Source organism: Lactuca serriola, chromosome 2, assembly GCF_051521515.1.
Source record: "Lactuca serriola cultivar US96UC23 chromosome 2, Lser_US96UC23_V15, whole genome shotgun sequence".
NCBI lineage: Eukaryota > Viridiplantae > Streptophyta > Magnoliopsida > Asterales > Asteraceae > Lactuca > Lactuca serriola.
The window spans coordinates 153625408-153640636 of NC_136409.1; the positions used below are offsets into that span (position 1 = coordinate 153625408).

Below are 15229 nucleotides of genomic sequence, written 5' to 3' on the forward strand. Positions count from 1 at the left end.
AATGTCATAATTGTTTTTTAATTTCATGATATTTACTATAGATATTAAAGCTGATGGAGTCGGTGAACAATGATCGTTTCAACTTCTGATTTTTGCCACATGTTTTTTACTTTTTGGAAAAATTGGTCCCTTTGTCTCTTTCGGACTTGTGCCACCAAATTTTCGTAAGTTTCCGTTTTTCGTCCCTCGGCACCCATGTCATCCAATCAAATGATGCACCGACTCCTTCTATCACCTTCTACTGCTTTCATCTACCTTTGTCTTTTGGGCTAATCTATGTTTACGGTTTTACCATGTTTGATAACTTTTCATTCTGTCTTCAAATGGATGATGTAACCACCCAAAAATCACGACTAAAAATTTCTTTTAAAACATTACTAAAACCATATTTATAAAAACCGTATCATAAGTCATAACATAATTTTTGAGTACTAATTCAAAACATAATCTCATTATCAGAGTGAAACATTCCCAGGCTAACTGACCATGGTGTGTGCACTGCAACCTCTCCAAGCTCCTCTTTTGAAAACTGAGTACCTGAAACCAAAAACTGAAATCCGTAAGCACGAAGCTTAGTGAGCTCCCCCAAACTACCATATACCATACAATAATATATAAAGCACATACTGGGCCTTGCCCACTGCATCGGACCGAGGTCCGGACTAACTGGGACCTTGCCCCCTGTATCGGACCGAAGTCTGGAAACTGACTGGGACCTTGTCCCCTGCATCGGACCGAAGTTCGGACTAACTGGGGCCTTGCCCACTGCATCGGACCGAAGTCCGAAAACTGACTGGGACCTTGTCCCCTGCATCTATCCGTACTTTCCTCAAGAGTTACCTCAACTCCACCAAGTTCCTTTTCTCTACTGCTAATCTTTGCTACTCTCATCCTAGGCTTGCCCTAGGGAATCTCTGACTCCACCCAAACAGTCCTCAGCTACTGAAGGCCTCCTCGTAATGCCAATTAGCCACCACCTGAATACCATCACATGTGACGAGGCTCAGATAATCCTCCGAGTAAAAGACTCGTCCCTACAACGGTTAGACTCAGACGAGAGCTGCGCAATAGGGCCAAATCCAGCACTCTGAGATTATTCAACCCTGATCACATGTGATGTGACATATTCACCTAATGGCTAACTACCATCACTTAGAGTCCCACTAAGCACAGAGCAAGCAGCATTCGGATAAAGGAAACATACTCATGAAGACTATTCTCATAATCAAGAAACTGTACTAGCATACAATGTTGAACTCATACTATCAGGCATAACCTAAACAGGCTATCCTACTGCTGTCTACTCACTACTAGCATGCAATTCTCATAAGGCTGAAACACATAAGCAGGCACATAAGTCATCCTCCTAGATCCTTAGTCCTATACTACCATACTGTTCTACTGAAACTAAAACTGGAACTAAAACTGAAACTGAAACTGATAATCATAAACTTTTATGGGTAATTTGGGAGTACTTACTTGAGCTCGGCTGATCGCATGCACCACACCCTTTTTCTCTTTTCAAGTTATTTTCTTTCTAAATATTCTTTTCGCTTTTTCTAAAACTCTTTTCTTTTCTCAAACTCCTTTTTACCAAAAATTCCTTTCAAAAATGTTTTTCTTTTGAAAACATTTTACCGTTTCCTTAGTTTGAGTCTAGACACACTCTCAAGTATGTCTGAATCCCTCAAACCAAGGCTCTGATACCAACTTGTAACCACCCAAAAATCACGACTAAAAATTTCTTTTAAAACATTACTAAAAACATATTTATAAAAACCGTATCATAAGTCATAACATAATTTTTGAGTATTAATTCAAAACATAATCTCATTATCAGAGTGAAACATTCCCAGGCTAACTGACTATGGTGTGTGCATTGCAACCTCTCCGAGCTCCTCTTTTGAAAACTGAGTACCTGAAACCAAAAACTGAAAACCGTAAGCACGAAGCTTAGTGAGCTCCCCCAAACTACCACATATCATACAATAACATATAAAACACATACTAGGCCTTGCCCACTGCATCGGACCGAGGCCCGGACTAACTGGGACCTTGCCCCCTGTATCAGACCGAAGTCCGGAAACTGACTGGGACCTTGTCCCCTGCATCAGACCGAAGTCCGGACTAACTGGGGCCTTGCCCCCTTCATCGGACCGAAGTCCGGAAACTGACTGGGACCTTGTCCCCTGCATCGGACCGGAGTCCGGACTAACTGGGGCCTTGCCCCCTGCATCAGACCGATGTCCGGAAACTAACTGGGACCTTGTCCCCTGCATCGGACCGAAGTCCGGAACTAACTGAATAAAGCATAACATAAACATATCAACTAGCATGAACACACATATACTGCATATTGCATCGGGCCGTAGCCCGGAACGCATAACACATAAATCCTATCCGATCCACGAAGGCATCAAACATACTAACTACTGCATCGGACCGAAGTCCGGAAACTAACTGCTAGCTAAACGGATCGGCATTGGCCTTAGACCCATTCCTACTGGAAGGAAACTCACCTCGGAATGCTGACTGTTGAAAACTCGAGTGAAAGATCCCCGACTGCTGTCTCGGCTGCTCTCCGGCTGTCATGACAACTCAAACACTAAATCAAAAGGGGAATCTTTTGATGGGTAAAATGACTATTTTACCCCAACTATGGTGTGGGTCATAACCAAGGCCCAAAACCTTTAATTCTTCTAAGTCCATCAATGGCCCATTAAAGGCCCATTAATGGACCAATTATACTAAATTGGGCCTACTTCACATATGGCCCTTCCTGAGCCCAAACTGCCCTTGGCCCATAATCTGACTTCTGCTGGCCCGCTAAGGCCCAAGGACCTATAGTCCAAACCACAACCCACACCAAGGCCCAAATGCTCAAAACCCAACTCTGTTGAGTACGTTGGGCGTACTCCATTGTACGCTAAGCGTACTGGCCTGCTAGCGAGTACGCGGGGCGTACCTTCACTTACGCTCGGCGTAACCATCCTGTTAAGGCACTTTTCCATTAAGTGCTTAATACTCCACTCCAGAGGCTACTAACTTAGAACCAGGTCCTTACTGATGTCTTAGTCCATAAAGTCACTAAATTGGTGACTTGCAATCCACCAAATACACTCAAACTCTAAAAGGTGGCCATACACTTCTAAAACCAAGGCTAGATCTCATGCATGAGCTCATTGGAACCATAAAGATCGGAACTTTACTGCTTATGGGACTCATATGACTCTAAGGGAGGCAACCCTGGTCTTAGAAACGAGTTTAAGTCATAAAGTCCCAATCTTGGGACCAAAAAGGTCCATAAACTTGTACTAAGGAGATCTAAGAGGTTAATCATCAAGCTCAAGACTTTTTACCTTGCAGAGGTCCGAAATGAAGCACTTATCCCAGATCTACAAGCTCTAGCTTCAAAGGTTCCTCCTTGCCCACCTTCTTCTCTTTGCTTCCAAGCTTTAATCCACCAAAATAGGTTCTCCAAGGTCAAGATCTCATAAAATGAAGGTAGGGACGTTCTAGGGTTTCTTCTGAGGTTGGGCAGGCTGATATGGGGGCTAGGGTTGGAACCATAATGTCCTTTATAGAGTGCTTAACCCGAAATTAAGGTTTTGAGACTCTGAGTGTACGCTGGGCGTACTTCTCGTACGCCGGGTGTACGCTTGCCCGGACCCGCGATCACTTGCTCTTCTACGCTGGGCGTACACCAGCCTTACGTTTGGCGTACCCAGCTAAACACACGTACACTACATGAGTGCAAAAGGGCTGCCTAGCCAATTTTTCCATTAAGGGCCATTATTGTCAATATCTTTAAAATATTGTAACTTCTTTATTCTTGATCCGATTCCGGCGGACTTTATGTCCACGGAAAGGTGACGAGAAACCCTATGTTTCTAACAACACAACCCGGCCCGAAAACTTCTCGAATAATAACTCCAAATTTATTAAAGGACTAAAACGCCCCTGGCCTTGGCCTCTGAAATTCCATAACGAATATTTTAGAACAGGGCGTTACAGATGAAGTGCAACTATCTCTCATATTAGGTGATGTGGCTTAGAAAAAGAAGAAAAAGAAGAAAAAGAAATTGAAGAAGGTGAAGGTATGTAATTATTTGTCATCCTAATTCTTCAATTATATTTCATTTTCATTTATCCTTTTTATTTTCTTCCACTTACAAATCTGATGTGCACTAGGTAAACCATTTCTCTGTAATTACTATGTAAAGTTTCCTATAAATTAATAAACTTTGTGAATAATCGCCTTTACATATGATTCAAATAGAACATTGCCATCATTGGTGAAGTGAGGGCTATATTCGAATAGGTAAAAAAAAATATTTGTTTAATAGGGGCATAACCGGAAAACCCAAAACTTTCAAATTTAAAACCAAAAAATGCCATTGAACATTGGAGTAAAAGCTTTTTTTCCAAATTCTTTACACAACATAGGTTAAGAATACAAGAAATATCAATCTACTTCTATCGAGCCGTTTCTTGTAGCATTCTTTTAAATTATATCAATTATAGGCATGTCATTGAATGTTATAATTGAAAGAAAGGAAAGTTGAATGCTCTCACGTGCAAATAGATGAAAATACAATGCTATTTATTGGGATTGAAATGTCATTATGCTTCTGCTGATATGACGTAATTTGTATTGTGTAGGACCATGATGGTTCATATATCAAAGGACTGTTGTTAAGCCTACTCAAAAGAACAGTAACAATGTTGAAATTACATTGTTGTCGTGTTATCGAATGAAGTTTATTGCATCTCCACCTACCAAGGTTGATATTTTCATGGACTCATGGTCAAGCGAAAATCTTCCTTTTTAACTATGAAAGTGAAATGTATGTTTTTGTTTATAAAAGTCTTATTTTGGATTGCTACTTTTACCTAGCTTCACCCAAAAAATGGTGATATTTGCTGAAAGATTAAGGAGAGAAAGACAAGATATTTCTCAAGTAGAAATGTTAGGAAAGTTTGTTGACACGGTTAGAATATGTCACAAAGTCTGTTGGATTAAACTTTAATTCACATGTAACACATAAATGTTTTATTTCTTTTTAGTCTTTTAGGTATAAAAAAAAACTATGTAAAGTTGATGGTGGTACAAATAATATTTGGAACCATGCAGATTGAATCTCATGACCACACGACAAAAAATTTCCAGTCCGATTTAATCTAAAGATATTGAAAAAGCATTTCCGACCCATGCGGAGCATGGTTCCTTTTCCTAGTTTTAAATAAATATCTAGATGTTTTACTGATGCAATTAATACCATTGCATGGTATAAATATGTATGTTGCATTCATAATCAGGGCTGGTCCTGACGGTGGGCAACCCGGGCGACCGCCCAGGGCCCACGACTCTTAGGGGCCCAAAATTTTGAAATATAATATATATATATATATATATATATATATATATATATATATATATATATATATATATATATATATATGCATATGTAAAAAATAAATTTTATGTATATGTCTTCTAAGGGCCTAATTACCAAATTAACCTAACTTTAGCTCAATGAAATAACTTCTTTTTATGTGGACTCTGGAATGCGTTTTGAAGTAACGTTAAGCAAATACTGCCGCTTAGGGCATCTTTCAGGATTCTACATCTAGTGGGAACCAATTAATCAAATCGACACCTCGTGAATCCTAATAAAAATAATGATTCATGATCAATTATGTCGTGCGACTTCTTCCCTTCTCATAGTCTCTTACTAGCCTTCAGATTATAATCAGTTATGTCGAGTGAATGCAAATTTGCAAAGCACCCGGCGAATGAGATAAAAACCATAAGGTTGGCTATAGATTTTTATTGTTTGTTTTTTCTCCTCTGACTCTTTTGTTTTTCAACTATTATTAGTTTCTGATTTGATTTCTTATTCATGTTTCTTATATTATTTATTTATTTATTTATTTTGTTTGTGCATCTGTGTCTCAGATTGTTGGAGACTGGACTGTCAATTCTTTCTAGCTTTTACCTATGTTTCATATTTTTTACTTAACAATGTAATTTTTTTTTTGTAGATATCTGATTCAGAACTCAAAAATTTAAATCCAATTCTAATTTTTTTGATGTTTTAGTGTTGTTTCTGATTTGATTTTACGTTCCTAGTCCTGGTATCTAATCAAATGTTGAAAGCCTATATACTTTTTTTTTCTGGTTTTGGATGTTCTCAGATTTCTCGAGACTTGATTTTATATCTTCTACCTACATTTTAGATTTTTTTCTTAAGAAGGTAATATTTTTTGTTGATATATGATTCAGAATTCAAAACTTGAAATCCAGTTCTAATTTTCAGATGTTTGATTGTTTGTTTCTGATTTTAATTTACAGTTGCACCTTGATTTAAATTGAATATGATATTAGGCTTCTACAACTTTGAGACATAAGTCATATACCAAAAATCAGATGAAATATTTTCCCATGAGTAGATAGTGTTTAACTATTTACAATCTACAATGTTTTCCAAAAAAATTTATCCGGAATCCAGAAAAGGAAGAAACAAAAACTTTTTTGATGCCTTCAATCAAACTTATAAAGGATCTATGCATAATTTTTTCAAACCTATGAGTCCGTCTAGATTGAATGAAGGAGAACTAATTTGAATTAAAATGATACTAATTTCTCTTTTAGGTAATGTTGTGGTCATATTTATGTTTCTAATATTAATAGTGATTTTTGTGGACTTTGTAACGATGTGTTTATTTTTATATTAAATTAAATTATTATTCTAGGGGCCCATTTTTCTCTTTTCGCCATGGGCCCGCAAGACGTTTGGACCGGCCCTGTTCATAATATACAAATATGATTTTATTGTGGTTGTATGGACATAAGTTACAATCATAGGGCATCATTATATATTTTTGTTCTGGGCATCAAATACCATTGGACCAGCGTGGTGTTTGACACATATTCGTGTACTAAGGATTTTTTTCCCCAAAATAAATGTATAAATTTCATAAAGTTTTATAGATTCTCTGAGTAGCTAATGGTTGGGACCGCCGAACATTTATTTAATGGTTACCATCTTCCTTAGCAAACTCGACAATCTAAACCAAAATGAGTTGCAGAAACAAACCGCATGCAGTTCTAGTGCCATTCCCAGCACAAGGCCATCTGAACCCTTTTATGAAGCTCGCGAAGCTTCTCCACTCCCATGGCTTCCACATCACCTTCGTCAACACCGAATTCAACCACCACCGTCTCATCCGCTCCAAAGGCCCGGAATCCGTCCAAGGTTTGCCGGATTTCCGGTTCGAGACCATCCCCGACTGTATGCCTTTTTCAGATCCAGACGCCACTCAAGACATACCAATGCTTTGTGACATGATCAGAAAGACGTGTTTGGTTCCGTTCAAAGAGTTGTTGCAGAAGTTGAACTCGTCGGCCGGAGACCCACCGGTCAGCTGCGTCGTCGGAGATGGTGTGATGACATTTGCGATAAAAGCTGCTAAGGATTTTGGAATACCGGAGGTTCAGTTCTGAACTGCTTCGGCGTGTGCTTTCATGGGTCTTTTGCATTATCGAGAGTTCATCAAAAGAGGAATTGTTCCTTTTAAAGGTAAGCAAATTAAATGTGCATATGTTTTAAATTTCGTCTTCTTTTTTTCTTTTTAATAGTTTCTAAACTGTTTAGATGATAACTACCTTACGGATGGAACGCTGGAAAAACCAATCGATTGGATCCCGGGAATGAGCAATATTCGTTATAAAGATATTCCAAGTTTCATTAGAACAACAGATCCCGACGATATCATGTTGGATTTCGTGGGGGAGGAGGCTCAAAATAACTTGAATGCTTCCGCGATCATCCTCAATACTTTCAACGCATTGGAGCACAAAGTATTGGAAGCCATTGCATCCAAATTCAATTACCATAACATTTATACAATAGGCCTTCTTCCTTTACTAGCCAAATACATTACAGATGATAGCCCACTACACTCACTGAATTCGAGTTTATGGAACCCAGATTCCTCATGTTTGCAATGGCTAGACCAAAAGAAGGAAAGATCTGTTATCTATGTCAATTATGGAAGTTTGACTACTATGACAGACCAACATCTGATTGAGTTTGCATGGGGTTTAGCAAATACCAAGCAATCGTTCTTATGGGTGGTTCGACCAGATGTGACAATGGGGGATTCAGCGATTTTGCCTGAAGAATTCTTGAAGGAGACAATGGATAGAGGACTCATGGTGAGTTGGTGCGCACAAGAGCAGGTTCTTGCCCACCCATCGATTGGTGCGTTTTTAACGCATTGTGGGTGGAATTCTACGACTGAAAGCATATCGGAAGGTGTTCCGTTGATATGTTGGCCTTTCTTCGCAGATCAACAAACAAATTGTCGATACTCTTGTGTTGAATGGGGAATTGGGATGGAGATTCATCAAGATGTGAAGCGAAATGAAGTTGAAGTTCTTGTTAAGGAAATGCTTCTGGGGAATGATGGTAAGGAAATGAGAAGAAAGGCCAATGAATGGAAAACAAAAGCAAAAGAAGCGAATGATATTGGTGGTTCGTCATATAATAACTTCCATCGGTTTATCAAAGAGGCTCTTCTTTCGGGAGAAGTTTCCCACGTTTAAGAAACGTGTTATAAGTTCAATATGCTTCGTTTGGATCGGGTGTTTGGGGAAGAGAAACACTTTCATAGTCCATTATGATTTTTATGTATTGTTTTCAAAAATAAGTGTGAGCGATAATGAACATGTTTGTTAAGGAGTTTTTAAAAACTTTTAGCTATAATTGAAGTAAGAAATTTCATTTGCAAGTATGAAATCAAAACTCTTATTTAAACAAAAAATCTTATAATTTAAAAGTTATTTCAAGTAGATTTTATCGTTAGCCTTAATCCATATATTTCAAAAGCTTACAACTATTTTCCTGTTTTGGAATCGAATAGGTTCATCAGTTCGGTTCTTGAACTTCCCATTCGGTTTTTTGTTTTGCGGTTCCGATTTCAAACACTTAGGAGTAAGCAAAATACTCGTTGGGTTTGGTCCGGTCCCGGAACCAATCTCATCCCTACAACTGCCAATTGCTAGCAACTTACGCCAAACATGCCCTATAACCATAACCAGAGTGTTCACGATCATGTAACTTAATATTTATTATTAGGGACATTGTCATCAAAACACCATAAAATGTGATTTTAGTGTTTAAATGACGCATTAACTAAACTGTGACTTTTTTTTTTTTGAAAGAGAATAAATTGTGTGACTTTTATACCATTAAAAATGAAAAATAATATACATGCTAAGAAAGGTAATGAAGGGTATTATAGCTGATTTGTAGGTCATCAACAATTTAGACTTGTATGATGTAGATTATAAATTCTACGTATATAGACTCATCAGATTATTAATACCACACCAACATAGACATATTTGCTCTCACCTGGTCTTGCACCCTTTTTGGCCGATCTCTCCACCTCCATCTCCTCGTCTCATATGCTAACAACTTCCATTTCTACAACTTCATCCAACCACACCGTTGCCACATCCCTTCATTCTACCTATAATTTAAACCCTTGATTTTATGGAACAAATGTGGCCCCAACGACGGTGACATGACATCACCCCCTTGATCTGAACTCCAAACTAGGGCTAAAGAAAAATAAAACCATGGAACCGATGTGTCTTCCTCCCTCCATTTACCACATCGGGGCAAGAGTAGTGGCCAACATTATCGAACTCCAAATCATATCGACTTTACCCTCCATATTTTTGTTTTGAAGCCATCAAATCACAAGTTAGTATACCATATCTCTCTAGATCGCTACAAAAACAACAATCCGATCAATCCATATCATCTTCATCACATAATTGATCAAAACATGGCTGAAGATTATCAATTTACCAAATCGACATAAAAATTGAGCCAAATCACAACGAAATTGTATTTTAATGATAAAATGATTAGCAATTTCTACAAAACATGGTCTTTAAATTGTTCACATGAAGCATAATAATTGGATTGTAGTTGAAGTTGAAATTGAAGTGGTCATCATCATCATTGAAGGTGTGTTATTGTGTGAGCCTTTTTATTTCCTTCCTTTAAATGTTATTCAAATGTTTTACCAAATGAAGAATATATTGAGATTCTTGACATTTTTGGGCGTGTTCGGCACATAGCGTTTGGGAGCTTCTGACTTCTAACTTTTAAGAAAACATTCGTAAAAAAGAAAAAACTTCATTTAGGACATAAGTGTTTAGCTTTTAGCCTAAACAAAACGCTCCAAAATCAAAAACCACATGAATAAGCTTTCAACAAAACTCTGCAGAATCAAACGATATTCGTTACCCACTACCAGCTAGTTTTTTCGAACACGACCCTTATGTAGTTCTAAAATTAGTAGTTGCAAGTTATTAACCAAAACCTAACTGTTTGATGAAATTGTGCTTAGGTTAATGATACTCTTGTACATCAGTTGCATTAATTTGGCAGTTAGAGACGTGAATAAGTCTGACTCGGGTTTCTTTAATGGAAGGAGGGGCACTAGTCAAAACCCTTTTTTTTCAAAATGAACCTACAAAATTGTATTTTAGGGTGTTACCATCATCAATTTTATCCCAACCAACAATCGGGAAAGTTGGTTCCAACGAGGACGACGTCTTGGGGTTGTACCATGTGTATATGTCCTTGAAGCTATGCCAATTTGTACGTGTTTGAAGATGGGTTTCCTTTATTATATTGTAACGTCCGTAGATCCGGGCTAATCAATTTAGAGACAATAAGCATCAAAAATGATTTTTGATGAAAGATTATAGGGATTAATCTTAACCAAGTTATAGTATATGTTACAAAGGTTTCGTACATATAAAGAACGCTGAAATCCGAGTTATAACGAAGAAGTTATGGTCCGTCGAAGTTTCGCGACGAAACCGGCACGACACCGGGAAACGTAAAAAGTGAATTTATGATAAAGTGTTTTTTAGCCTTAGCAATCTAAACGCACGTCGTAGTGTTCGTTAAACCGAGAGCGTCCATCAAAAGAACGCCAAAATTTGACTTCGTATGAGGAAGTTATGATTTTTCTAAGTTTCGGAATAGCAGTAGACAGCTAAAAACTCGAAATAAAGCCCGAGCGATATTTAGCCGACACAACTTAAACGAGAATCGAAGGTCTCGTCAATAGTAATACAACGGTAAAAAGTCTGACGAAAATGGACGTCGGATGAAGAAGTTATGAATTTTTAACAGATTTTCCTGTCTCGGTCTGTTAAAAATAATAATATTAAAAATAAAGTTAAAATTATCCCACGGATTCTAAACGAAAGTTGTAGAATATATTTTCGCCTATGCGTGCATATAAAGAACGTCAAAAACGGAGCACGTATACAAAAGTTATTGATTTTAGAAGTTTGGGCACAAAATCTGAAGAATTTCGCATAAATCGCTCGGAATTGGCCACGTACTAGCCTCGCATGCATGATGCGTGTCGTATTGTGATACGACCGAAGGGAGGTCCAACCGAAGTCTTCTGGGTGTCGCATACGTGGCGTGTCCGAAGCGAGCCACGTCTTGCCTACGAGCTTCTGACACACCTTCTACACCTCGCCTCCGTGTCTCGCCCTCGCACCAACCATCTGTCCTCCTCGCATGCGAGCCACGTGCTCCCCTCGGATCCGAAGCCTTCCCTATAAATAGTGCATGTGAGATTTCCTGGATAGAATTGGAGATTTGGCATTTTTCACCCCTAAATCAATATTTTAGCTATTTTTACTTCCCCCAAAGCCTCGGAATCATTTTCAACACCCGAAACACGTCCCGAAATGCCCGTTGTAACATCCCAAAAATACAGGCCAAAAATTTCATTTTTAAGTAGGTCAATTCATAAAAACTTCGATATAAAAGTTTCATAGTAATGTTTCATGTCTGAAAACCAGCCACATCATAATAATATGTCAGAGTACATCCCAGAAAATCCATAATGCGGAAAAACAAGAGTGTGTGTGTGTGTGATATGCCGCTACTGCGCCAGCTCCTTCCCCCTAGCTGAAGAGGTACCTGAAACCAAAACTGTAAACTGTAAGCACGAAGCTTAGTGAGTTCCCCCAACATACCACATACCATACAATATACGGTCAGACAATTTTGGGGCGCCTGCCTTACCCAGGTCAAACCATTCTGGTGTGTTTGATGTACCCAGGTCAAACCATTCTGGGGTGTTTGACATACCCAGGTCAAGCCATTCTGGGGTGCTTGACGTACCCGTCGGTCTATTTCACCCGACTACCAGGGACTATTTCACCCCCTACTACTACCACATAGCATAACATAATGTACTGTCAGACAATTCTAGGGTGTCTGACTTACCCAGGTCAAGCCGTTCTGGGGTGCTTGACGTACCCGTCGGTCTATTTCACCCGACTATCGGGGACTATTTCACCCCCTACTGCTACTATCACACATATCATAACATATCATGCCAGCATATAAACATATCATCACATATTGTCAGACATATCTGGGGTGTCTGACCTACCCTTCGGTCCTAACAACCGAACTCTACTACTATCACATATAACATATCAGGTAGCAACAAACCTAGATGATATCACAAATACAATCATCTAACATACAACTTCTACTGGTGGGCCGACATTGTGGCCTTAGACCCACCGCTACTGGAATGTAACTCACCTCGAAAAGTAGCTGCTGAAAGTTTGCTTGCTAGACGTCTGACTGCTGCACCGGTAATCCTCCGGCTATAAATCCATAAACATAGATTCATAAATACCCTTAGGTCAAATGACTGACCTACCCTTGGTCCAAGGTCAACTCCTTGGTCAAGGTCAACTTCCAGTTGACTGGACTCGCCGAGTCATGGCACAAACTCGCCGAGTCCCTTTCCTACTATCCTAGTACTAACTCATCAAGTCCCTCTTCCCACTCACTGAGTCACCCTTAACTCACTTCTTGGGACGATTAGACCGACTTGCCATCCGACTCGCCGAGTCCGAGAACAACTCATCGAGTCCCACGAGCATATCTCTTACTCGCTTCCAAATCCTCACCAGAGCATCCATCTTGAGGATTTGGGTTTCTGGGACTATTGCGACACATTAAATTGCTAACTCCGCGTGCAGCTACGCAGGGTTGGACCTTCTACACTTAAACCCTTCTTAACTCAGTAACAGTTCATATGACTCGCCGAGTTTGAAGAACAACTCGTCGAGTTCCAGGCAATCTTCATAGGACACGTCGAGTCGTTCATCCAACTCGTCGAGTCTAAGACCATCTTCATAGAACTTGCCGAGTCCACTTTGGAACTCGCCGAGTCCCTTCAACCCTCCTCCCATACAGACCAAATCTGAGACATGCAACAGTTCCAAACCATAAACCTAAGCTACTAGGGCATGCTTATCACGTAAAGTTGCAAACTTTACGTGCATGCATGGCCCTATGAGCTCCAAAAGGCAATTCCAAGCTCTTTATGAGGTCATACACTCAATAGGGACCTCAATCACTTCAACCACAGAGACTTTACACTTCTAAGATGTCCATAAGGTCCAGATCTGAAGTCCTTTCATAACATAGAGCATAACACATGGAGTTTGAGGTTTTAGGGCTTGAAAACCACCAATTAGGGACAAAAAGGGGATCTAATGAACTAATGATCAAGGTAGGAACTTTTCTACCTGAATGGAAGCTTCTCACAGTGTAGATTTCGGATCTACTTCCCCTCCTTGCACTCTTCAACCTCCTCCTTCTTCTTCTAAGCTCCAAACTTCCTTCACAAAGCCAAAAATCACTCACAAGAACAATATAGGGGCTAGGGTTTTGCTCTACCGCTCTCTGGAAGTGTTAGGGACAAGGGAAGCCAAGTTAGAGTGTTTAAATAGGGTGCAAACACCCGGGTTAGGGTTTTACTCGTCCAGCATGGACTCGCCGAGTCTGGGACCCGACTCGCCAAGTCCCTCACTTAAATCCCGTGCCAAAATTGCTCCTACTCGGCAAGTTGGGCCTCCAACTCGCCAAGTCCAAGGCAAAATGAGAAAAATACATAAACACGAATTGTACCAGGAATCCGGTGTTACACCCGTAGAGCCCGAAAAATTTATCTTTTCGGTTTTGAAGCTACAACCTCGCAGAGCCCGGTTTTCAATAAAACATCCCGGTTTTATCGGAAACAATCATTTTAAGAAACGAAGTGCTGCCCGATTATCATCTTATCAGGTGAGTGTATAGTCACTTTCATCTTACACATAGATATGAAGTATTTTATATAAAATACGTGTTATGCGTATTTGTATTGTTTGTTTATTTTAAATGATTGTTGAATGAATGATTTATACAAGTTTTAAAATGATTTAAACTGTATATATATTTTATCTACAAATATCTTGGGTATAACATGGGTAGATGAAATAGTTGGTTTGTGATAAAAATGATGAGAGGCCTATTGAGTAAACCCTGGAGACTATGAGACGTAGTGCCTATTGTATAAACCCTGGTGACTATGTGACGTAGTGCCTGTTGTATGAACCTTGGTAGCAATGGACTTTGGATAAATTCCTTAACTCAATCTTGAGGAATGAATGGATGAAGGATAGTCGATTCTTAGCGTAAATCCTTATGAAATAAGGGAGATATGGGGATGGGTAATTGGGTTGATTGTTTGATGATTGAATATAATACCTGTATTATTGTGGGTTGAAAATCTTATATGCTCACCGGGTTTCCCAACCTGACCCACTCAGTCTATTTGTATCATAGGTATCGATACGAAGCTACTTTACACTGAGAGATTAAACACTACAAGAAAAAGTCGAAATAACTACGGAAATTTGCTACGAAAGTAAAATCCGTAGTTATTTTGCTACGGATTATGCTACAGAATGGCTTCTCGTAGCTATTTTGCTACGGAACTTGCTGCAGAATTACATTCCGTAGGTAATATTCGAATAACTACGGAATGTTGCTACAGAATTGAAAACCGTAGCTATTCTACTATGGAATATACTACAAACTAGTTAGACGTAGGTATATTTGCTACGGAATTAGCTACGTAATTGCATTCTATAGCTAATATTTTAATAACTACAGAATTTTGCTACGCAATCGGAGTCCGTAGTTATCATGCTACGAAATTTGCTACAGAATTAAAAGGCGTAGGTATTTTGCTACAACTGTTGCTACAGATTAAAGTTTGTATTTATTTTGCTACAGAAATTGTTACGAAATCAAAATCTGTAGCT

General features: G+C 39.1%; 1 pseudogene across 1 annotated transcript; it reads left to right on the forward strand.

Annotated features, from left to right (window-relative positions):
* Nucleotides 1–7005: 7005 nt before the first annotated feature.
* LOC145087068 (linamarin synthase 2-like) lies at nt 7006–8796 on the forward strand (annotated as a pseudogene). Its single transcript, XR_013700726.1, has 2 exons — nt 7006–7583; nt 7659–8796. The product of XR_013700726.1 is annotated as a linamarin synthase 2-like (transcript).
* The last annotated feature ends 6433 nt before the right edge of the window (nt 8797–15229 follow it).